A 23,961-nucleotide genomic window follows, 5' to 3' on the forward strand; every position below is an offset into this window, starting at 1 on the left:
CCGCAGTGAGCAGTGTGATGTTGGGGCTCTCCCCTGATGTCCCGCTGTTATACTCCTGCAGGACAAATCAAGCTTTTACTCCTGAAACTAAGACTCAGGAAATGCAAAGATCCTTTTCACCCGGTATCCCTGTGTTTAGTGGTGAATCCTCTTTTTCCCTCCCTTTACCTTCCAGTGCTGGTTTAGCTGTGTGTGTCTCTCCCACCCCAATGCCTGTTGAGATGAGGGGTGCAACAAGAGAAAACTTTGGCCCTTAATCTCTGCTGCTGCCTGGACTGTGCTGGAGCTCCCCAGCTCCTCCAACAGTCCTGGGGCTTCACAAGGTCTTTTGCCAACAGGGACAACCTCAGCGAGTCGATTCGCTGCCGTAGCCCAAATAATGAGATGGGGAGTGCAGCGGCAGCAGGTCCCTGCTCAGCTCTCTTCAGGCAGTAGGGAGCAGAACAGCCCCGGGTGTTGCCCCTTTCCCAAAAAACAGGGCAGAAGTCGGTGTAGGAAGATCTTGAGTTGGGGCTTTGGTGGTTTGTTCTTCCTAGTTAATGAGGGAAGAATAAAACCAAACTCTGTGTCTCGTCTGTGCCTCTATGCTGACAGGCTGAAGTACAGCAGACGCACAGCCATATTGTTCTGTAATCAGCAATTAGCTTTATATTTTTTTCCCCTCATCCCTTTGAGAAAGGGACAAGGAAAGGCCCCACTTCAGAATAAATTAGTCTCTCAAAAGAGAGGGAGCTCTGCAGATGGCTTTGTCATGCTTTCCACTCTTGTACAGCTCTAGAGCACACAGTCCCCCATCCTCAACCTGTCCATGCTCCAGATGTTCTCCTATTCCGAACACCTGGAAGAGAGGAGGTGTTCTCACCTTCACCAAAAAGCAGCTGCTAAATTTCTGATACGTATCACTAAATTTCAGCATTAATTTTGTGCAAGTGCTTGCCTCCTGAATACTGTGAAGCTGTAGGTTTAGTGCTGGCTTGCTGGAGTTGCAGTATGGCATCAGCTAAGTCTAATACGGACCAGGCGTGGCAGTGGGAATGGGTTGGGGGTTATTAAAATGTGAAGTTCATTCATGTGCCCTGTTTCTTCATGAGGTGCAGGAGTTCAGTGTGTGTGAGAGAGAGGTATTTTACACCTACACTGTTATCCCACAAAACGAATCGCTGAGCAGGGAGGATTTTAGCAACTGTTTCAGCTGTCGGCCAGGATCAAAGTCTCCATGCCCCAAACCCAACCTCCAGGACTGCTTCTCCTCTTCTGGGGAGAAAAAGCCTCTACCCTGCTGCAGCCATTTATCCCTGCTATGGGCAGGCCTTTTCTGGGGGTGGTTGCCTGAGCACTCAGGTGAAGGCTTTGTCTCCAAACAGCTTGTTTCAATCGCTCTTCGTTTTTTCTTGCAGCCTCGTGGTGGGTAGCTCTATGCTAGAGGTTTTTGACAGCCTGTTTGAGGGGCTCTTGTCCTCTTTCTGTGCACGGCCAGCCCTCAGCATCCCTCCTAAATTATTCTATTTACACAGTGAACATCACCACAGCAATGTACAGTTCCTGAAACTTCATAATTTCCAGTCTCTTTACTTTCCTGCTCCAGATATTGGTCCTGTTTAGCTAAGTGAGTCCAAGGCGGTAGATTTCTTAAGTCACTCAAACACATCTCATGAGTGGTGTGAGTGCGCTCTGTACTACACTACAATCTAACTCACTCTGGTGCTCAGCAGCGCTTTAGTTACCCTCCTGTTGGTCAGGGTTCACAGTGGAGGAGAGAACTCCACTAAAAATGTCATTTTTAAGGGGCACTTTGGCAGCAATAGGAGCTGCCCTTTCTTTTCAGGTGGGGAGCAGCGCAGCGCAGCTCTGGTCTGAGGAGACAGGCAACCCTTCGTGCTTCTGGAGTGGCTCTTGGTGGTGCTTGGCTGTGTTAAACAGAGTCTCTGAAAACCTCGTTCGACAGGGGCATTTTCTACATTGCAGCCTCTAAGGGAAAGCAGTGAAATGGGGCAATATGAGTGTTTTTAAGGAGAATTTCTAACCCCTATGGCAAGTGATGGAGAGCAGGAGGGGATGTGCAGCACTGAGTAGGCTGTAACACGCTTTTTGCCACAAACTCACTTTTTTTTTAAAAAAAAAGTAAGTATAGTCCTGCATAGGGCTGCATCTTTTACTCCACCAAGTGCAGGTTTCAGTGAGTGACTAAATGGAGGGTGTGCCTGCCTTGTAAAACACAGTCACAGCCCCCCGGGACAGTCTCTTCAGTGAGATCCATGAGACATCCCTGGTTTTCCACCTCTTGTATTCTGCTGGGTACATAGCATGTTTGCTAACTTCTCATTTGGTAAAGATCTGGTGGTGGTCTCATAAACACTTTCTTGCATGAGTGGTTTCCCATCTGAATGCTGCCCAAACTGCCAGGAAAGCTTATTGTTCAGTCCTATATAAGCACACAGGGTTATATTCCGAGTATGCTAAAACAGGGGATCTGCTACGAGGGGAAGGTGCTGATGCTACTGCACATTGTCCTTGCAGGCTTCCAGGGTTGTAGCTGTTCAGGTTATTTATTTTAGCTCTGTTCTTTTCTGCTGCATCACCAATGATTGGTATTTGTTTCAGGCAGGCTTCTGGTTTATTTGTATGTCACGCTCAGATGCAGTGCTTGCTGCTGGGGACTGCTGTGCCGAGCCCTGACCCTCTCGATGGGCCTCCTCTTCGCCTAGGGCACTCCAGAAACATGATGGTGAGCACAATTTATCCATCCAGCTCACATTCACTGATATACCATCAGGTACAGTTTGGCTGGGCAAGAAAAAAGTACTGGTCCCTTTTCCTACATGTGCTAGCCTGCTTGAACTCGGTGCTGCCAAGCCTGCATTGTCCGCAGTGTTACTTGGTCACCGTGTGGGAGCCGCTGCTGCTCGGAGCTCGCAAATCCTGATTGCGGGGAACGGCTGGATTTATCACTCATCTCGTACCCAGAGGAAGGAAGAGAGACTTCAGCTTCAAACTTGCAAATAAAGGAAACCACGCATTTTTTGATTCAGTGTCTCCAAACAGCTGAATTTTCTCTCAGTCTTCTCTTGTGTGGCATCTGGGTTCTGCAAAGGTCATACCTGTGGCTGATCTTGCTCTTGCTTGTGAGGTCCTTGTGGATCAAGGACCACAGGAACAAGGCAGAGAAAGTATGTTGGGGTTTGCTGTAGTTTAGACATGTTTCAAGCAGACCCTTGGGAGCTGGGAGTTTAACTCATCGTGTGTGTGTTTTTTTCTCCCTGTGCACTTTGGGTTGCTTGTTCCATGTGCTAGTTGCTTGCTCCTCTGAAGTTTCCGAGGTTTAAAAGAAACAGGACAAACAACCCCCCCCTATTCTGCAATTGACAGGTTTGGTGGTAGGGGACTGTGGTCCTGCTGAAGAGACATCACTGATTCAGTACCTGCCAAGGCTTGTTGCGTCTCCTTTAGGATTTTAAACATGTTTTTCAGGAGAATACAGAGAGTTAGGCTCTTCTTGGGAAGAAGAAATCTCTGCCGTGTCTCAGGCCTGTTGGCGGAGTCCCCGCAGACCATGTCCCGGCGAGGGCACAACGCGTCCCGGTGGGGGGCAGGCTGCACGGGGAAGCTCTGGGATGCCCGATAATTCCCGGTTGGCTTTCCCTCCCCCCCCCGAAGGAGCGGGGCATTTCACCCATGCCGGGTTAGGTGCTGCTCGGCGGGGGGGAGCGACCAGCCAAGGAGGGTCCTTGACCCCTCGTGCCGGTGGCGGGACGCGGCGGGCGGGATGGGGGGCACGCTGCGCCCTGCCTGGCTCCCCTCCGCCGCGGCGGCTGCCCCCTGGGCTGCGGCTGCCCGCGCCCCCGCTCCCGCACGGCGGCCGAGCCCCCGCCGCCGCGAAGTTCTCCCGGAGCTGGGGCGCACGGGCCCGGTTCCAGGGAGCGGGGGGGGCAAGGGCGAGCCTGGCGGGACCCCCCGCCGGGCCGGGGCCGCGGGGCCGGGCCGCGCTCGCCCTCCGGGCCGCGCAGGCCGCCGGTGGCCGGGCGGGAGGTGCCGGTAACGGCCCCGGGGCGCGAAGGCGCCTGGGGGAGCGGAGGCTCCTCTGAGGAACCCGCCGGTGCCCGCCGCTCCCCGCGCCGCCGCTGACAGGAGGGCGCGGGGCCGCGCCTTACGCTCCCCGTCCGGTGGGGAAACCGCCCGCCGCGGGGGCTCCCCCGGCGCCCCCAGGTCGGTGCCCCCCCCCCCTCTGGTCGCCCCGGAGTGGGGGGGGGCGGCCCCCCCTCACGCCGCGGTGCCGGCAGGCGGCGGGCGGCCGGGGCAGCGGCCGGGGCGGTGAGGGGCCGGGGGGGGCCGGGGGGGGGGGGGGGGGGAGCGGGGCGGTGGGGCGGGGGGGGGCGAGGGGCGGTGACGTGCGCGGCGATTGGGCGGCGGCGGCGGGCAGGAGCGCGCGCGATTGGCCGGCGCGGCGGAGAGAGCGGCGGAGCGGCGGGCGGCCATTGGCTGGGGACGAGGAAGCAGGAAGGAGGACGGAGGGGCTCGCGGCTTGCGGGGAGTTCGCGGCGGCGAGCGGCGGCGGCGCCTCCTGCTCCTCCCCGCGGCCCCGGCGCCCGCCCGCCCGCTCCCGGCCTCTGCGCGCCGCCCGCCCGCCCCGCGCCGGATCACGACGCCCTGCGGCGAGGGCGGGCGGCGGCAGCGGGGGCGCCTCATCCCCATCCCGCAGCCGGGAGGAGGCGGCGCTGACGCAGCAGCGTGGAGCCCGGGACTCGGGCGCCCCGGGAGGGCTCTCGTCGCTGGATCTCTCCCCAGCCGGGGCCTGCGGCAGCCTCGCGGCGCGGGAGCGCGCCCCGGTGAGTCCCCACGCGGCCGTGCCGATCGTCCGGTGGAGCCCGCGGCGCCGCCTCGTCCCCTCCGCCTCCGGTAACTCCGGCGGGCCGGGAGCAGGTGCCGCCGCCCCGGGGCGCGGTTGTGGGGGGGGGCGGGAGGCGGCGCGCGGGGCTACCGGGAACTTTCTTCGGCGGCGGCGGGCGGCCCCGGTGGCGGGAGCCCGGGGCGGGCATCGCGGGCGGCCGCGGCTCGGCGCCCCGCGGGGAAGCGGCCTCGGCTGCAGGTGGGCCGGGCCGGGCCGCCCTCAGGTGCGGGCGGCGGTTGAGCACGCGCGGCGGCCGTTAACTTGCGAAGTGCGGAGAGGACGAGGCCCGGCCTGACCCCCGCCCCGGCCGCCCGTGCCTCCCCGGCCCGGCAGCCCCCAGCCGCGGCCCGGCGTGCCCTCCCTCGGGGCCGCCCGTCCGGCCCCGGCGGCTCGGCAGGACAAAGGCGGCGGGGCCGGCGGCCGCCTGACAGGCGGGGCGGGGTGGGGGGAGGCCCCGGCCCGGGCGAGTTACGGGGCCGGAACCGGGCTGTATGTGGGTGGGGGGTTATTGCCGCCGGGGGGTCGGGCAGCGGGAGGGTGAGGGCTGGTCCCGACGCCGCCGTTTGGAGGCGCCTCCCGGGGAGAAGCGGCGGGAGCGCGGGCTGGGAGCCGCTGTCCCCGGGCCGGGCTCTCCCGGGGCGCGGGGCTCGGGCGGCAGTCGCGGCGGAGCCAGCGCTGCCCCTGGGGAAGTTTGCCCAGGGTGGACGTGGCGGCGGGTTGGCGTTTTTGTTTTTTTTTTTTTGTGGTGGTGGGGGATTGGACCCCCCAAACCTGAGCCTGGAAATCAGCCCCCTCGCCCGGGCGCCCGTTAATTAACGGGCAACTTCGTCGACTTCACCGTGGTTTGTGTGAGGTGTCGCCCTACGAGCGCAGGTGCCATCCTGCCGCTCGGGGGGACCGCGGGGGAGTTCTTCATTTTCACCGTGTTTCAGCCCCCCCGGTCTCTTCTCGGCCGCACTTGCCGTGCGTTTCCCCTGGCCCTGACCACCTCTCCTTTCCTGTCGGTAGCCCGGGTGGCTGAGAGCTTGTTTCCTCTTCTCCTTTTGTGTAGCGGTGGCTCCTAATGGAGGCAGCTCCGCTGGCTCCCTCCTTTCCAGCTGCTTCTACAAGGCGCAGGAGCCAGCACATGTGACTGGGCAGATCTCGGCAGACTAGCAAGTGCTCTCCGGGCTACTGCTCGACAGCCAGTCGCCGATGCGGGGATGCCCGAGCCCCGCCATCTCTCTCCCCGCCCCGGCGCGAACAGTCGTAGGGACCCCCTCTCTTTCAAAAGAGCAGCCATAAAAACTTGAAAAATCCGAGCGTTTGGGATCTATTCTGTTTGCCTTCTCTTCCACACTCCCCCCCCACCCCCCCGCCCCTTTCCACCCCCTTCCTCCCTCTCTCTTTCCACCAGTGCTTATCTGAAAGAGGTTCTGGTTTTGTTTTGTTTTAAAGAATACAGCTGCCCCTCGTGCTCACTCTCCATCTGAAGTCATCATTGTCAGGAGCAGGCGAACCTCAAAGCAAAAGGCTTTTCTGGGCTTTTGCTAGCCTGGTTAATTGATCTGTCCATCAGTTTGCCACAATTGGAAAGCGCTTGCTCCAGACTGGCGGGCTCTGTGTGATCGTTGGTGCTGTGGTTGCAGGACTGTGTTCTGGGGTCTCAGGTTTTTATTTTAAGGTTTTCAGTCCTTACGGTTGTGAGAGGTAGGGTGACATGAACTGTATGATAGACCGATGCTTTTGAAATCTTAATGTGATTTAAATACCAACATGCTGCTGATCGCTCTAACGGAAATATCCTGCTAACATATTCATCCCGAACCATCCTTCACGTTTGTCATGTCCTAGCTACCTGAATCGTTCTCAAGCTTTAGCTGGAACTGTCTAAATATTTGCTTGCGATAGGAAACTGTGTGTTAGTCTGATTTAACAGGACATTTTGGATTTAAACATTGATTTCTGTTTGTTTTCCTAATGAATTCAGTGTAGCATTTTAAATGGAGCAGCAGCATAGGCTTTCTAACTGCTGTTCTCGACCAGAACAGCACTGCTACCACAGTGAAGCGTAGCATCACTCCTAGGTGTAAAATCAGCTGGAAAACACCAGAGCTGCAGGTGAAAATAATTGCCTCAACTTTGTGTGAGTGGATCCTTTCTGGATGCCCTTTTCACTGTGGGTTGATGATGGCAGTAGCTCAGAACAGTATAATACCACCTAGCAATGTAGCATTTGGGTGGGGGGGGGGGCGGGGGAACAGTTACAACCTTGGTTCTGTAGCAGAAATGTTATTATTTCAGAAGCTGCTGAGGTTTTCTTATCTAACTATATCAATTACTCTAAAGTTGGGTGTTCTGTCCTTCTTGCCAGTCATCTGCATCACCTTTCTGTCTGCAGGCTGACAGCCTTATTATTTATTTGGGTTTTTCACCTCTCTGGGCAGAATACGTAAGCTAATTTTGTTTGATGTGATGGTGTTAATTGCTACTGTGTGATTCAGGGGCTGCGCAGACAGTGGGATGTGTGTGTTGGTACAGCCTATGGATATCCGATTTAGATAGTGCTTGGTGATTATTTTGGGGGAATACACCCTTCAGCAAATGCTTTTCTAATACTACTGCAGCACTGAAAATAAGCCCTTAGCAGCAAACCTATCCAAAGTAAACAACTGAAAAATAATTAGAAATCATAAGCAAAGGCACGCTCACTGCTTGGCATTAAGTTCAGATCATGAGAAAATGAATGAATGATTGTATCTGGTGCTGTGAAAATAGACAGGTATGCTCAGATGTGCAAATATTGCATCCAAAGGAGCTGTGCAGAGCTGCTTTTTTGCCCCATCTAATACTCGGTTAACCATGGCAATACACCCTGTGGAAGTAACAACGGGAACAACTCCGCTTTGTGCCCGAGCAGCCGAACTAATTAAGTCACAACTATCATATTGTTAATAATACATGAAACAGCAGTTCAGATAACTGGGAAATAAAAAACCCCAAAAATAAACACCCCAAAGAAGTTGTAAAACTGAAAATAGCTTCAAACATGAGCTGTGTGCTTTGTGCCATGGGCTGTTGTGGGCCAGGGTAGGGAAGTTTGATGGTCCCCGGGGCTTTCCTCCAAATCCCAGGGCTCTCTGTCTGTCTGGTTTCCTTCTCTGCTTCACCTGGCAGTGTGTTTATGTGCTTGTTCACGGGCAGGGTACAGGTGAGCTGCAAGTCAGCTGGCTGTATTTGCGCCTGCAGACTCATGTCTGTCTGCAGGTATTTCCTCTCGGTGTGAAGGCTGGGGAGTATTTGTGGTTTTGGGATACAAACCACGTTTAAGGGCGGGGGGGAAAGGGGGTGCTCGGGAGGAATTGTGCCCTTTGCTTCAGCGTGAGAGCTGTGAGGTGTTTGGGTAGAGGGGGGTGGTTCTTCAGAAATGCTATAGCTGCCCAGTGCAGCAACCTCCTCTTTCATTTGGACCAAAGGCATGTTTTTTATGACAAAAAATATTAAAATTCATGGCCAGATTGCTACCCTGAGTGAGTTATCTGTAACAAGGCCAGTAAAATTTAACCCTCCAAGCCTTCGCACTGGCAACCGATATTCTTTAAATGCTCTTAAATGTAATACTACTGGGTTTATTTCTGAAGACGGGAAGAAATGTGATTGTATGGGACAATGCAATAGGCCTTTATCCAGTTACTGTCCAGACTTGATATTCTAGTGTGAAGCTTTATTATAAGAAAAGTAGAATAAAGCAAGCTGCAGTGGTATTTTGTATCAGAGTTAAAAAAAATAAAAAAAATCTTGCATCAGAACAACAGCATTGTGGAAATCTTTACCTTGCTGTAAAGTGAAATGAGGGACTGATAACATAATTTAAAAAGTTAAATCAAAAGATGTTGTTAATAATAAATATAAATCTGATTTAAAATTAATTTTTCGCACCTGTTCTCTGTCCCCTGTCAATGTTTGTGCCGTTGGAATTTAATTAATGTTACGTGTTATTCCTACAGTGTGGGTGAAGACCCATACTAAATAGGAGAGAGTCTGGAGAGCTGGTGAGACGTAAAAAGTGCAGTCAGCTGAGCAAAGGAGGCAACCTGACCCTCTTCTTAAAAAATCCCTGAACTATCGATATTACTGTAATTTCCAAAGAATATTTTTAGTTAAATTGTAGTGGAAGCCCCTCAGCTAGGGACGGTAGCGCTGCTCTCTGTAGCTGAGGACGGGGGTAACTTGCCTGGAGAAGCAGTTATTTTTCTCATGTTCAGCTAATCATTGATGTGCATTGAATTTCATGAAATCTTCCATAGAGGGTGTGAGGTCATTAACTCCATGTGAGTCAAAAATAAGATGAGGGATGCCTTGGGGTTTTGCTTGGGTTCTGCTGGGCGTGAGCCTGCTGCTGAGGCAGGTGTTGAACGGCCTCTCGGTGATGGGGAGCTGAATGTGTCTTTCCTCGGCCAGTTAAAAACTGTGGGAATGAGCAGTGCAATGTGCCGGAGGGCCAGTGGCACCAAGCAGTTGTGTGCAGTGGCTGCGCTGTGCGGTGGCAGGGGAGCACGGCAAATAAACACCTATTAACGTGGGGAAGGAATGTATGTCAGCTCACTGAGAGCACAGTGTGTTCAGGGCCTTATGTCTATGCTTTTCACATGTGGCATGGCCAGGAATGGTGCTTTTATCACCTTTTTTAAAAAAATCTGTCTTGGGTTATAGGCGCATCTTTATTAAAGATGCTCAGTTGAATTCTTGCTGAGGGCTGCTTTCCATCATTTGTTTTGCAATTCTCCTTCCTCTGCCATTTGAATTTCCAAGTGTGTTTAGAGACTTGTGGTACAGGCTTTGGAGAGGTGCTTGCTATAACACCTGCAGCCTAGTACCGTGGTGAAAAACAGCCTGGTGGCATCAGTGGGGTGTCAGCTTGTCACCCTGGGTGCCACGCTAGGGTGGCGCACAGCGTGCTGGTGCTGGAGAGTGGCTGGCAGAGGGGCGGCTTTGGGGTGCGTGCATCCTGCTTGGGGTATAACGCAGCCTGGGTGGGATTGCTCTCCTGCTGTAATGTGCTGCCGATCTGGGTGCTGCTCTGTGTAAGAGCTTTTTGAAATTGCCTGCGAAGCAGGTGGGTTCCTGCGTGGCTGAACTGGAGTGATTTTGGCATTGAAGAGCGTGGGGTTTGTTAAATGTGTTGTGTTCAGGAATAAGATGATGTTGCAGTTCAGAGCTGCCAGTTGCTGTGTTCCTCGTGTCCCAGTTCTCTGGAACAAAGGTGTGCCTAAACAAGAAAATTATGATTTTTATTATTTTTTCCCTCCCCCTTTGTAAGCCACATCACAGGAGTGCTTGCTGGCACCCATTGTTCTTCAGGCAGTTTTTTGAAGGGCTTTCTCATGCTCAGCTTTGAAACTATACAGCTTTCCCCAGCAGGCTTGATTATTTATTATTTTTTTTAATAAAAGATTTTGGCTTTTAGTGACTGCCTGTGTATCAATATTTCAAATTATTTACGATGCTCTTAGAAATAAAAAAAGAGGCATTTTCCTAGCATTGATTTGAATAAAACAGCTTTGCTGATGGCTTATTTTTCATTGTCTGAATTATCATCCTTTAAATGAAATAGCAGTGCTAAAGAAGCATCGAGATCCATGGGCATCACTGAACTGTGCTGCTTCATACGTACACCATGCATGGCCTTCTATTGTTCCTGGCTGTGGCCTGTGTAAAGCACTGAAAATAGCGAGCTTTAGCCTGCCTTCGTGCAGTAAAGCATTATCCTCTGCTGCTTGTCATCTTTGTATATCTTCGAAGGCTTGCAGAATACCTGGAATAGGCTTAAATTGGCAGCGGAGAAAGAAATGGGGAGTTGCAGGCATGCTAGGAAAGATGGTTGAGTTGACTTTTGCAGGCTGGAAGGGAGAAGGCGCCGCGGCAGGAGCGCGGCCGAGCAGCTGCAGCAGCACGTTGCTGGCAGCCAGGCGGACGCTGCCCAAGCCGGGAAGCACCTCGCACCGAATCCTGCCGGGAAGTTCTCCAAACTAAAGAGCGTTTTAGCTAAACCCTAAAATGGAGGGGGGCTCGAGGCTCGGCAAGAGCGACGGTGTTACACGATCGTTTGCTGTAAGTATGAGGGCAGTTGGCAGATTGAGCACATTCTTGCTGATTTAGGTTTGGGAATACCATAAAAAGGAAAAGGATTTGGTGGGGGGGAGGGTGTGGAGAGGGGCACTGAGGCATCTCCCTCTGCAGAGGAAGGATGGAAAGGCACCCGGGAGGATGCAGGTGGTGAGGAATAAGCATCAATAATCACATATTGATAAACATGGAAGATCAGGAAGGCAGAGGAAACAAGTGGGAGCAGGAGGTTGTTTTTAAGTTAAAGATAAATCAGCGCGCCCAAAAAACAGATGCAAAGCGCATGTTCGGGTTTATGCAGCTCAGTCAAAATTAGTTCAAGAAACCAAGGCTGGAGGGTGGTTCAGGGTAAGGCGACACAGCAGATATCTCCAAGGCTAGCAAGATAGCAAAGGGAAAGGATTTAGCAGCTATAATCATGTGTAGACAGAGGAGAAGAGACTTTCTTAAAATCCTGGCTAAACGCCAGGTGGCAGGACAGGTATGAAAATTCTGATTACTTGGGCAGGTAAATCTCAAACTGGGAATTCCTTAGATTTCAGCAAATTGCATGAGCCACAGAAGTGAGCCAGGTGTTTCAGGGATTTGTGCCCTAAACAATCACTTGGTAACCCCAGCTCTCGCACATCCCTAATTATCTAGGGGCGGTACGTAAAATAACCAAGCACGTGCTGGGTAGGGGGCCTGGCGAGGCAGAACATGTAATGAACTGCTGTCTGCCCCCCTCTCCTCTCACGGGAGCCCTGTCATCTTGTCTTTCCCTTTCTTAGATGCTGGATTTCATGAAAGATCTCTAGGAATGTATTGTTTGGAATTTCTACTGTCCTTGTGTTCTGGTTGCAGAGAGGTGAATCCTTCCAAATCCTGTTAGGGAGGACAGATAGTGTGATTGGGAAAGCACTGTTTAGCCAGCCTTCAAAAAAAAAACCCCAAAAACATTTTCATTTTTTGCATTTCTGTTTCTTTCCATATAGTGGAAGAAGAGTCAGGGAATAATTTCCACTTCAGAATAAATTACCAGCTTTGCTGAAATTGCAGTCCTGACACCTCTGGAGCTAGACAGGTGGGATTAAAAGCCCTGCCCCTCTTGGTGCTGGGGAAGAAGGGGGCTGCAGCTCTACGTGGAGGCTGTGGGTCAGCATCGCTCGCTAGGAGTAACTTCAGCCTAGCACTGAAGTTTTTGATGCAGGTAGCATAATTACAGTGCAGATAGTGCATCACTACTTGCGAAAGGCTCTTGTCTGCACTCAGCATACGTGTGATTTGCATCAGTTGTCCTGCCTGAAACCACTAATGAGCTTAAGAACTGTTTTCTCAGTGCTTAACAAAAATTAAATCCTTCCCTCCAAACAAAAATGTTGTCGTGTGCTTGGCCTGATGCTTTCATGCAAGTACAATGGGTAATCTCTGACCTTGCCTGAGATGCCACCTCGAAGCTCATTACTGAATAATTAGGTGATCCTTAACCTTTCCACAAAGTTTGGGCATTTTGGGAGCTGTGTGTGTGGTATTTTGTACTGATAATGTGACATATCCCAAGACTCGGCCTTGAATTTCAGGCACTGGGCTGTTCCAAACTCCATCTGTCCACTAAGTGAATGTCAATCCAATTTAAGCTTGCATATGTTTCCAAGGAAACCATCAGAGGCAATGGTGAGAAATGGACCATGGAGGGGCAGGGAAGCGAGCGCAACAGCGGCATTTTTACTTTTCAGTACTTAAACATGATTAAAACCTAGTTAGCTGTAATAACCCTATATAGAAAAGCGTTTAGAGTACTTGGAGGTCAGATGGTTCCTCTTGAAGGAGTCTGTGTTGTGTGTAAATGAAACAGTCAATTTTAAAATTAAAAAAAAGGGGAAGTGTCTTCAGGTGCTGCCCCCGAGGTCTCATTCCAGCTCTAAGAGCTTTATGCTTCCCCATATAGATTATGGTTTTGTATAGCGCGGTCCTAATTCTCTTTCCTTTCTAGCAGGCTGGAAAACTCCTGCAGCTGTATAAAAACCTGTCCAGCCCCTCAGCTGAACAAAGCAAGCTGTAAATGCTTGCTCTCATTTCTACCCAAAGGAGTCTTTATATATACATGTAGATCCTCCACCACCACCAAAAAAAAAAAATATTGAAAGTGTTTAGGTAGATTAAAGATCAGTGTCCTGGTTGTATTAAAGTGTCTCAATACTGCACGCTGGTGTATTTCTGCGCTGTTTTGGAGGGCGGTAGCAGTGATGTGCATTGCCTGAGGAGCAGGAAAGGGGATGAATATTTGGATATTTGCTTCTGATCACTCAGGCCAACTGAAGGTGCTCCAGTGCCCTGAGGGCTCATCTTTTACCCAAGACATGAGAATTTCCACACGCTTACCAGCTCAAGCATGCTTAGCTTTTCAGAGATAGGAAAGGAAGCCTTTAGGTTAGAGTGAGCATAAGGCTGCATGGGTTTGTTGGCATTTGTGACCGTTTGTATATGCAGCCAGCGAGCCGTGTCGACCACAGCAGAGAACCAGCGGGACGCGTGGCATGCCCTGTGTCTGTGGGGCTCTGAGAAGCATCACCCAGCTCAGCCAGTGCTCCCGTGCTACGTGGCAGAGTTGTAAGCAAGGTGAGCAGCAGCAGAGCAGTCTGGAGACTCAAAGGCAGAATTTGTGCTCTGTTTCTGTTTAGGAGAGATGAGGGCTTTTGTTTCTTTCCCCCCCATTCAGAGGAATTCATCTTTAATTGAGAACTTAAATTCTGCAGAAGCCAGAATTGTAAGTCCCCCTTGCTTTTTGGAGAGAAGTGTATTTTCTGCCTGTTAATATAGCCATTAAATAAAATGTTTATCTTTGTTATTGAAATGAGTAGCGAGGTTCTCACTTTGGAGCTCTAAAATGGGATATTATCCATCATTTTAGTTTAAAGAATGCTTCTAGCACCCTTGAACTTAAAATGTTTTACTGTGACAAATAGCTGAAGCAGGAGCTGAAATTCTGGTGTCTGGGGGCTACCCTGTATGGGTATATTGTATCCTTGTGCATTGTAACTGCAACATGAGGCAGAAACTCCGCAGCTCAAAGCTCTTTGCAGCTGTTGTCCAGCATCAGATCCTCTTTGGATCAAATCTGCAGAGATTTGGTCTGCAAAAGGCAAAACTAGCTCCAGGGAAGTGGGTATCTAGGCACGAGTACTGGGAGTTGTCCTTGGGGCTGAGATAGCATGGCAGCATGGTTCTTAGGTGGAGAGGAGGTTTGTAGCGCGTACCTCCTTATCTGCTGTTTACCCTTCCATGTCTGGGCACAGCATGGGAAAGTGGAGCTTGTGCAGCTTTCTTCTATCTTCTAGCAGCTCCTGGAAACTTTCTACCAGTTCATCTGCCATTTGACCAGTAGCTGCAAGTGTCTCCCGCTGCCACTTTGGCTCTGCTTCAGCTGGCAGCCCTCGCAGCTGCAGGCATCCTTCTCTGATCGCTTCTCCAGTCAGATTTACGATGGTCTAGCTTCAGGTTTTGTCTGCTTGTACCCCAGCCTGCTGGAGTCCATAACTCTGTAGCAGTTTGCATCTTTTACCCTGGTGCTCTTATGCCAGTGACTTGGATGCGTGGGGGCGTTTTTCTCTTCCCCACCCATCTGTCCCATGTGTTGAACATCTCAACTCCTGTAGCAGACAAACTGATTTTTTTTTTTTTTTTGCTGTACTTGTCAGTGCTAGGAGTTCCTCAAAAGCTTTGCTGCTTTGTTCCCTGTTACAAATATATTCCCCTTGAAGCCAGAGTTGGAGGAAGCATAGGGGGTGTCTTCAAAGTATCAGAGCAGTCATTTGTGAAGAGCAGTTTGCATAGCAGTTGTAGGATTCTTGTCCCCAGTACTCAACACGCTTAGATGTTTTGAAGCCACAGCCTGACTTCAAGGGACCTTCCAGAAAATCCAGTTGGAGGCACCCATGACATTTCCATAAAACTAGGCTGAACTGTGTAAATGCTTTGTAGTTCTAGAGATGAATTTGTAACTGTGCTCTTTTGCCAGAGATGGTTTATCCTCTGGAGTTCACACTGGCTTCATGTTGACCTGCACTCATGTGAAAATGGAAGTCTTCCAAGACTTGTTGCTGGGTTCCCCTTGAGATGAGATGGTGCGTCTGCTTAGGGAGCAACTGAATAAATGCGCCCCACTTGCAGGCACAAGTTTGCATCTGAAATGGCCGGGTATGAATAAAGTAAGAGTAACTGTAGTTGAGATTTGTGTTGAAGCTGGAAGTCATCTAATGAATCTGCTTTAGTCTCAAAGCAAACTGTAGCTCTTGGTGCTCAGGAGTTTATCTGTGCCAGAAAATGCCTGTGCTCTGTGTGAACGGAGTGGCTTCTGGTTCTCTCGTGGCGTGTGGCACGTGGTATGGCAGTGGGGTATGGAGCTGGGGTGGGTTAACTAGCCTCTTTTAGTGTAGGCTTATGAGAAGTGCTGTTGCCTGAAGTTGTGGTTCTGGGTGGATGTGGAAGTTGAGGAGAGCTGCAATACTGAATGTGCATGCTCTTAACAAATAGTTAATTTCATTAACTCAAATAGCGAACACAACAATCAAACTTTCAAGGGCCTTTGCTAGCTGTATGTCCCCCAGGTTATCCGTACCCATGGCAGCAGCGGGTATAGAGAAGGACCTTAGAGTCGTCATGGTCAGCCCTGCGTGTGGGGCAGGGGATAAATTGTACCGAAACATTGCTAACAGATGTTCCTCTAACTACTGGGTTTTTTTAACCTCAGCTTCTTTAGGCATTATCTTGCTTTTCCTAGCCTCGTGGGAAGGAAAGATGTAGGAAAAGACTTCTAAGTCTCCCTAAATGCAGTTTAAGTCTTTTCCTTCTCCTCTCGTTCCCTGCAGAATGCCGTATCACCACCTTCGTACATGTTATGAACTCTTTTTTCTCTACCTTTTTCTGCCCCCCTCCTTTTTTTTTCTTCTTAATTGCATGATGTATGCCCCTGTACCTCTTCACTGGTCACCTCCAAGTCCTTCATCCTTGCTACTCCCTTGCTCATGCAGTGTCGCGCACAGCACGGGAAGACGTGGCCCAGCTGGAGCCTGCTCCCGTCCGGACTCCTTTCCCCCCGCGCATGGCCTGGCTGACCTGCAGCACTCCTGGGCATCTACCCCAGGATGATGCTTGGAGTTGTTTTCACGACATTGGGATGTTGTTGACTCATCCAGCTTGTGCTCTTCAATAAACCTTAGCTGCTTTCTGCAGGGTGCCACCTTCCTGGCTGCTGCCCATTTTGCATTTGTGTGCCTGATGATTCCTGCCTGTGGGGTGTGCAGGTTGTAGATCTCTCCCTGGTGGTGGGCTCTTTATTTTTTTTTAATGCTTCTTTGGTCCATCAAGATCATATGTGAACCCATAGCTTGTCTTCTGACTCGCTTGCTGCCTCTCGAAGTATTACCTGTGGGTGAGTCGGTGACTTGCTAATAAAATACTACGTGACTTGTTAATAAAATATTGAATAGTCTCAGCCTCCAGGGAACCTGCTATGTCTGTTGTGTTTTGTCACAGAATCGTTAGGTTCAGGGAAAGGCCATGTTTGATTCTACCGTACGGTGGTTTTCTTTAGGCCATCTATCCCCCACTGGCTCACGGGGATGTTCTGTGGACCAGCTTGAGAATAATTGAGGCGCAAAATCCAGTGCTTTGCTTCTACAGCAGAGCACTGGATGTAGGAAGTGGCAGTAACTGGGCAGGTTCAATAGATGATTCTGAAATATTCCTTCTTGTAGACAGCTGCTCTTAGCAGGGTCTGCTCACATGTGGCTCTTGGGACATGCTTTCCGTGTAAGGTGACGGAGCAGAGGCAGGTGTCTGTGCTGCAGCTGAGGGAGCATAACCTCAGCGGTGCCCCGTGGGGGCCCTTCTTCAACCAACCCCCCACATTGTTCAGTCCAGAGCTCTTGGGATAGTGTGTAACTTACTGTTCTTAATTGTTCCTGACTTTTAAAAATTGTTTTCCTTCCAGCTGTGCAAGATGCAACAAAATCTAAGTAGTATGTTGGTGTGATGTAATTTAAATGGCTTACCTTACTGAAAATGTCTTACTGTACCCATTGCTGTGGAAGCAAAGTGTGTTTAATCACTCTCTTTCTGAACGGCCAAATAATGTCATGCATGTGTAGGTAGATAAATGCAAGTTAATGAGTGAATATAAAACAAATCACTCCTAGCGCAGGTCTGCAAATGCCTTCCGGTCTATTTAAAGGAGATATTTGTTGCCATGACTGATCAAAACCTGGGGCGCAAGCAAATGTGTGTACTCAAATATACCTCTAACGATATGGGTAAAGGATGAAGGAGCTAGGCCAGCTTCCAATGGGAGTTAAATGGGCTCTCATGGAAGCGGTGTTCCAGTGATTAGGCTTCTAGTTGTCAAAGGTGGCTGAATTGCCGATGTTTGGCTTGTGGTTTCTGTTATTTTAATACCACTTGACAGTTCTTGTATGGAGATATATAACATCATCCAACTGTCTTGCCTGAGAGTTGTGTCTCAGATTTCTGATGGCAATACCATGCCAGCTCTGGTCACTGGAAATGTTCTTCCAGCTCTGCTTGGGACCTTTGGCAATGCAGGCATTGAGTCCCTCTGCTTTCCTGGGCTTAAATTAGCAAAACCAAGTTTGCACAGAGGAGGGTGATTCCTTTGCCTTGGCCAGAAGTGCTGTGGTAGCCGCTGTGTTGGACGTGGTGAACGGTCCGCACACCATGCTTGGGTTTCCCCAGCCCAGCCTGGACCCCTAATAATTCTGGAAGGAGCCAGTGTTGGGCACTTAAAAATCTTGACATGCTAGTTACTTAGTAATGAAAAGTGTAATTGCCAAGCAGTTAACTTAGAGCACTTAATGGCTGGTGGAGGTTCAGGCTGGTCTGATGAAGACATTAATAACTTCAGGTTCCAGACTAAAATCTTCCGTTTCCCGCACAAGGATGACGGTGCTGTGGGACTTCCCGCATGCTCCGCACTGACTCCCCAAGCCTCTCTGGCTTGCACCTTTCTATCCGCTGCCTCACCAGAGCATGTGTTCCTGTCTGCTAATTCCCTTAATGGAGAATCAATTAACAAACTGCCCTTCAAAAAAATAAACAGCAACAACAAAAAACCCCGTTGTCTGAATTTGGTCATACAGGTGAGTGTGCTAACACCACCTTAGGAATTAAGAAACTTGTTCTCCTTTGAGAAATCAGGTGTTGCAGCACCATTTGGTTGTGCTAAATTTTGACTGACCTAATATGTTAAACCAGCGGAGTTGTGAAGTTTTAAGAGGAACTTTTTCACTTGCCTTGTACTCATTTATAAATAGTGTGCTCTTGTGTTAAAAAGAGGGAGGCAAGGTTTTACACTAAGTTTAGTGAGGCTTGGCAGTTTTACCTTGGTCGTAACTGCTGCTACAAGATGTGGGAATATAGACAGCTCCCAGTTTCTAGCCCTGCAGTTCTGCCCAATTTGATGACAATGTCTTATGCTTCAGTCAAATCTGAACTTTTATTCCATGAGTTCAAATGTAGCAAAGCCAGCTTCACATTTAAGCTCTGCTTAGCGTTCAGCGTGGCACTGTAATTTATAATGTGTCTGGGGAAGGAGAGTGTTTGGTTACAGGGATTCTGGGGGGAATGAGGGTTTTGTAAAGCCTTTCTTTGACTGGGATTTTGGACTGGGAGTGAAGCTCCCAGATGGAAAACTGCTCAGTGTGAGTAGTCCTCCGTCACCTGTGTCCCCAGCTAGGGAGGTGTGTGGAGGATGCTGGTATTTCAGGTGATGGTAGGGAAGTGAGAGTAAAGAAATAGAAAGTGCATTTTCTTTTGAAATGTCTGTACACTCTGAATATAAAGAGGAATAAAAACCTGTGATGGAAGAAGTTTGAAATCCCAGAAAGGTGTTCTGCTCTGTGCACATCTTGCTTTGTATGGACCAAGTTGAGGTTGAATTGATGTGAAACTAAGTTTAAAACCGCATAGTGACAATAGGTATTTCCAAATGAAAGATGATGCTGTCTTAAGTACTTATTCTAGAACTGAAAATACATTCAGATTACAGCGTTGGTCTGGAGAGGTAGTTTTGGTCAACGTATTTCAGCTGAGGATGAGTCAGAACACAGAAATCCTCAAAAATATTACATGAACTTGTTATTTAGCATAGCCTTTTTTTGCCTGCCTGGGTTTAAGGCTTCTGTGAGTTTAAGTCGAGGTTATAAACATGTGTGCCTGTTAAATTTTTAAAATGCAGTCTCTCTTGTGCACTCCTCTCAGAGATGGTAACAGAGGCGGTACCTGGAGCCCCAATGCCAAGGATTCAGACATAGAGGTGGGGTACTGTATTGTCAGATAGTTTTGAGGGGATGCTTTGAGGTAATGAAAATAAGATGAAGATTATTTAAAGTGTAAAAAAAAAAGAAGTCCTTGAAGTTGGATTTTGGGTCAGAATTTAGGATAGTTAATTAAATGGTATATTGAAGGAATGCCTTGCCCTTCTCTGAATTTCGTGCATTGTTTTTTTCTCCCCTAAAGCAACTTCTGAGCTTGTTGAGTAGTGACGTGTTGTCTTTGAATCTCAGGGGTGCTGTGCTGACAGCTTATAGTCAAAAGAGTTGAGAGTGAATGGAGACCTTTGTGGAGGGAGACATACTGGAGAGAGGAGAAGGGACGTCCAGATCCTGTGATAGGGTGGCAGCGACAGCCTTGTGAAATGGAGAGGAGCTGGCAGGGATGCACCTGCCCTTGAAATTCCCAAAGGCAGCACAGTTTTGCAGATGCACATGTAATACATGAAATCACGGTGCATCTTGAATTATTTAAGCTGAGCAGCTTGGAGGAAGTTCCTAAAGCGGTCGTGGAAGAGTGTGATTTTAATATATAGAAGAGCTTTAATATTTACTATAGAAAAATCTTGCACTTTGTTCTTCAAAATAAAGTCTTGGAAATAATTTGTTATTCCATTTTGTCCGTATAACCAGGACTGGTGCCAGAGCTATCTGAGCAAAGTGACATATGATTGATATTTTACCAGACTCAGCCTTCTGCCGTGAAGGAATTTAGTTTGCATTTTGCATATATGGAAAGTCAGATGAGCAGGGCTTGGTTGGTGTTTTTTTTTCTTTAAACCTTGATTAACTTGATTGGCAAAGCTTGTGCTCCTTCTAAAAACACAACTGTCAAAGCTGTCCTGGAATATTTTTGACTTGGTTTTTCAGACTACTTATAGATACCTTACAGGGTGGTGTTAGTGTAGCTGTCACATAGGCAGCTTTACATGGAACCTATTTAAAGTTCTAATAGGCAGTTCTTTGTAAACTTGTGATATTTAATATATCCAATACATTATGTGTAGTAGTAGTTGCTGCTGATGTTCTCTGGGATGTTTCAGAAGAATTGTAAAATCGGTGTAAACTTTAGCCTGTTTCTCAGGTGGTCCAGCCTACACACCCCCATCCTTTCCAGGGCTTATCTTGCCTAATCTCTGTACTCTGCCTGTCTTCGTTAAAAGGAAGCCTTAATGACTGATTCACTGGGGAGTGTTACAGCAAAGGCCAAGTGTCAAAGCGTCTCTTAAGCATGAGTGCTTTCATTCAAAGTTGTCAGCCTTGAGACAAGTTGAGCCTGATTTTTCACCCCCACCTCCATGTACTCATTGCCTGTGCTTGCAAATGCCAGGGATTTCCTTTGCCTTACCTGGGCTTGCATCGCAGCAGTGTGGTTGGGTCTGGTTATCCATCATTCTCACTTCTTACTTTTCAAATTTTTTTTTCTTATATTTGTTTTGAGAGACGAGAAGCCGATGGTGGGCTTTGCACTGTGGGAATAATTACAGTGTTTGCACTGGCAAAGAGGTGGTTTCTGTTCGAGAAGGGGTTTGGCCTTCTGTGTGTATGCTTGTTTGATTGTGTCTCTAATGACATGGTTGTGTATTATTTTTCCCTATAGTCCCTGCTTGGTGCACAGAGTTTGCAGACTAACATCCAAAGCCAATGGCTACTGGCCGAAAACTTTGGAGTGGCAGTGGGTTCCTGCTGCTACAGCTGTGAGGCTCTTTTGTAGGAAGCACAAGTGATGAATGCAGGATTAAAATACTGTTCAGAAATTGGTGCGTATTCTGTCAGCCTTAAGGTGTCTGTTAGCTCAAAGTTTTGTTCTCCTCCTGGTGCATCCCTCTTTTTCTTGTCAGAAGGCAAAAGAAATGTGTCCCTTCTGAAGGAGGGAAGATGGTAATCTTCTCCATCCGAGCAATATAAGGAAGTAGAACAAAATTCTGATCCCCAACTGCTTCCAGTTTTCGCTGGGTTTGTAATGGGTTTGGAGTTTGGGGGAGGTGAGGGTGGCTTTGCTTGTGGATAAGCACAGCTTTTGCACCTTTCCCCCAGAGAGTGAGCATGAAACCGGCAGTGCTGTGAGCTCTGAACTCACCTGGAGCAATTTCATGGTGCTGTGTGGCAAGGCTGCAGACAGCAGCAAAAGCATCTGAACTTTCTGCAGATGTTCGGACACCGCTGCTGTGTTGTGAGTCACAAGCAGAAGGCTTGTGGCAACAGCTGGGGGTGGAAATCTTTAGTTCTTATAGGCTCTAGGAAGTGGGTTTGCAAGTGTTGGTCATGGCTGTACAAATAAGTGTTCAATGAAGGCTTTGCATTCAGAAACTTTGGTTTTAATTTAAGGCAAATATGTAAACAAGACTGTGGCTATAAAGCCTGATCTGGTTTTGGTGACTGATGTTTGAGTTGTTGAGGTCACATCTTACTTCCCACATTTATTTCTTACTATAGCATTTACTGAATAGTCAACCTAAGTGACAGCCTTTCGCTGAAAACGTAACATTACCGATGCTACAAAGCTGCATTACTGGCGAAAGGAAAGCTGGTGCCTCTCTGGAAAGGCAATGTGCTCTGCATTAGTCTCCCAAACAATGCACCTTGTTATTGATTTTGAGGAAATGTCTTCCTACTCTCCCCTAGACTTGTACATCATTCTTTTCCACTGATACTGAGAGAGCTGGCTTTTCTCAGCTAGATGTGAATTGAATTAAGCAGCTTACTCCTAAATGAAAAACTTAGCAAGCAAAGTTAGTTGAACAGTTCTTGCTACAATCTCTTCTCCAAAAGCATGTGCCTGCCCTTGCCAAAAGATGTCAAAGTCTGAACCTAAGCCTCCTTGTAGCTGTGGGCATGTCTGTGCTGTGCAGCGGTCGCAGCGTGGGCTCGCACCTTGCTGCTCACTGGTAGTTCTGCCACGGCGATGGCAGGGGGTCAGGGGATGCAAAATGCTTCCCCTGCCCACCCAGCCTGCCTCTTTGGGCTTTCCAAATTGCTTTGATCAGGGAATTCTGAATTCCAACTGTCTGCATTTGAGGCTTTCAAAGGGCTGCTTTCCCCAGGGCTGGCAAGCTGCGTGGCCGTGCTGGGTATAAAGGCTACCCGGAGAGAGGGAGCGCAGAGCTGGGATTTGGGGGGTGCTGCTGCCCAGGGTGCTGTGCCTGCTCTGGGTGCTGAGCAGGATCCTGGCCATCCGGCTGTCAGGCACGGAGCTCGGGCTTTGGTGGTGCAGCAGGGATTTCTTTCTTTTTTTTTTCATTCTTTTTTTTTTCTTCCTTGTGAACACTGCTTGCTGGGGCTGTGGAGAGTGTGAGAACAGCCAGAGAAATTTAATTTTGGCTTCCCTGCAAAGCGCTTCAGAGCACTGCCACTAGGCAAGATCTGAAACCAGATAATCAAGGCTAGGACAGGCCCTCCCAAGAAATCAGCTGGGGAGCTGCTCTGCCGGGGGTGTTAACAGGTCTAGCTCATGTTTATTCAAGTGGTCAGCCGTGCAAGTAGGGACTGCACCCCAGCCTGGTTCGCTCTCAGCTTGCCATTGCTTTCAGACAGGTGTAGCACTACTGGTTTTAAAGCATGGGGTTATAATTGCAGTTGTTTGAGCACTGTAATTTATCACAGCCACACATGTGCTGCAGCACTCCCAGCTATGTGGCTGGAGCACAGGCTTTCGCAATGGAGTTGTAATTACTGGTATTGGACCAGGGAGTGGAGCAGTGTGTAGTCCCATACAGCTTCCACAGATCCTCTCTTGACTGTGCAAGAGTTGCCCCAGATCTTTTTTGCAGGCTTTATTGACGCTACGGAGGCATGGGCTGCATCCTCCAGTGCGGTGTTCATGTGGTTTTCAGGAGGTGCTGGCAAATGGTTAGGGCTGTGCCAATGAGAGAGAGAGAAACAAGCCTTTTCTGCAGTCTAATGAGCTCTGTATAAACAGTTTTCTCTGGAGCATGTGGATGATGGAGCTTTTGATGGGTCTCCAGAGAAAAATCGGGGCTGGACCCTGGGAAGACAAATTGCAGCCTGCAACAATTACAGTTTTTCTAAATGTTTGAGACTGAAACGATGCTTCCGCTCATGGGACTCGCACAGCATTTTGGTAATTCAGCCTGGGATACCTGACGCTCCTGTGATTTATCTGGATTTCTGAGAGCTCCTGGGAGGCTTCCTTCATGCAACATGTTCCTTATAGCACAGAATTACTCGACTGTAAAAGCAGTAGGGAGAAAGGAGCCAATCCTCCAGATACTTCCAGTTATAAGGCTGTTGTCATAGCATAAGCTGTGCCAATTTAAATGGATATAACTTGTTCAAGTAACACAGGGGCTGAAAGTCGACAGAATGATGCTGTGCATGGAGAAGATCGGTGTTGTCGTAACTCTTTGTATATTACTGAAGTGCCAAATGGATTAGGAGCCTTAAAAGCTTTAAATTTCTGTGCTTTTGGCATCATCTCCTTGGAACGAGTGCATCTCCGTAGTGAAGCTTTGGAAAGGAAATGGTGCTTGAATGGGTGTCCCAGACTAGTTTCTTCTAATTTCACTTGCAATCAAGTGATAGAGAGGGAGAGACAGATGCTGCAGCTGCGTGATTACAGAAAATGCAGCTGTTAACACACTTGCTTATTTTCCTGCTAATGAGGCATCAACTCTCTTCTGCTTTTGC

General features: G+C 49.2%; 1 protein-coding gene across 1 annotated transcript in view; it reads left to right on the forward strand.

Annotated features, from left to right (window-relative positions):
* The first annotated feature begins 4,489 nt into the window (after positions 1 to 4,489).
* BAHD1 (bromo adjacent homology domain containing 1) overlaps positions 4,490 to 23,961 on the forward strand; it is a 40,441-nt gene continuing 20,969 nt past the window's right edge. The window contains exon 1 of the mRNA XM_055814230.1: positions 4,490 to 4,823. The gene's annotated coding sequence lies outside the window, so the exon portion shown is untranslated. The remainder of the gene's footprint in view (positions 4,824 to 23,961) is intronic.

Source organism: Falco peregrinus, chromosome 9, assembly GCF_023634155.1.
Source record: "Falco peregrinus isolate bFalPer1 chromosome 9, bFalPer1.pri, whole genome shotgun sequence".
In the NCBI taxonomy this organism is placed as follows: domain Eukaryota; kingdom Metazoa; phylum Chordata; class Aves; order Falconiformes; family Falconidae; genus Falco; species Falco peregrinus.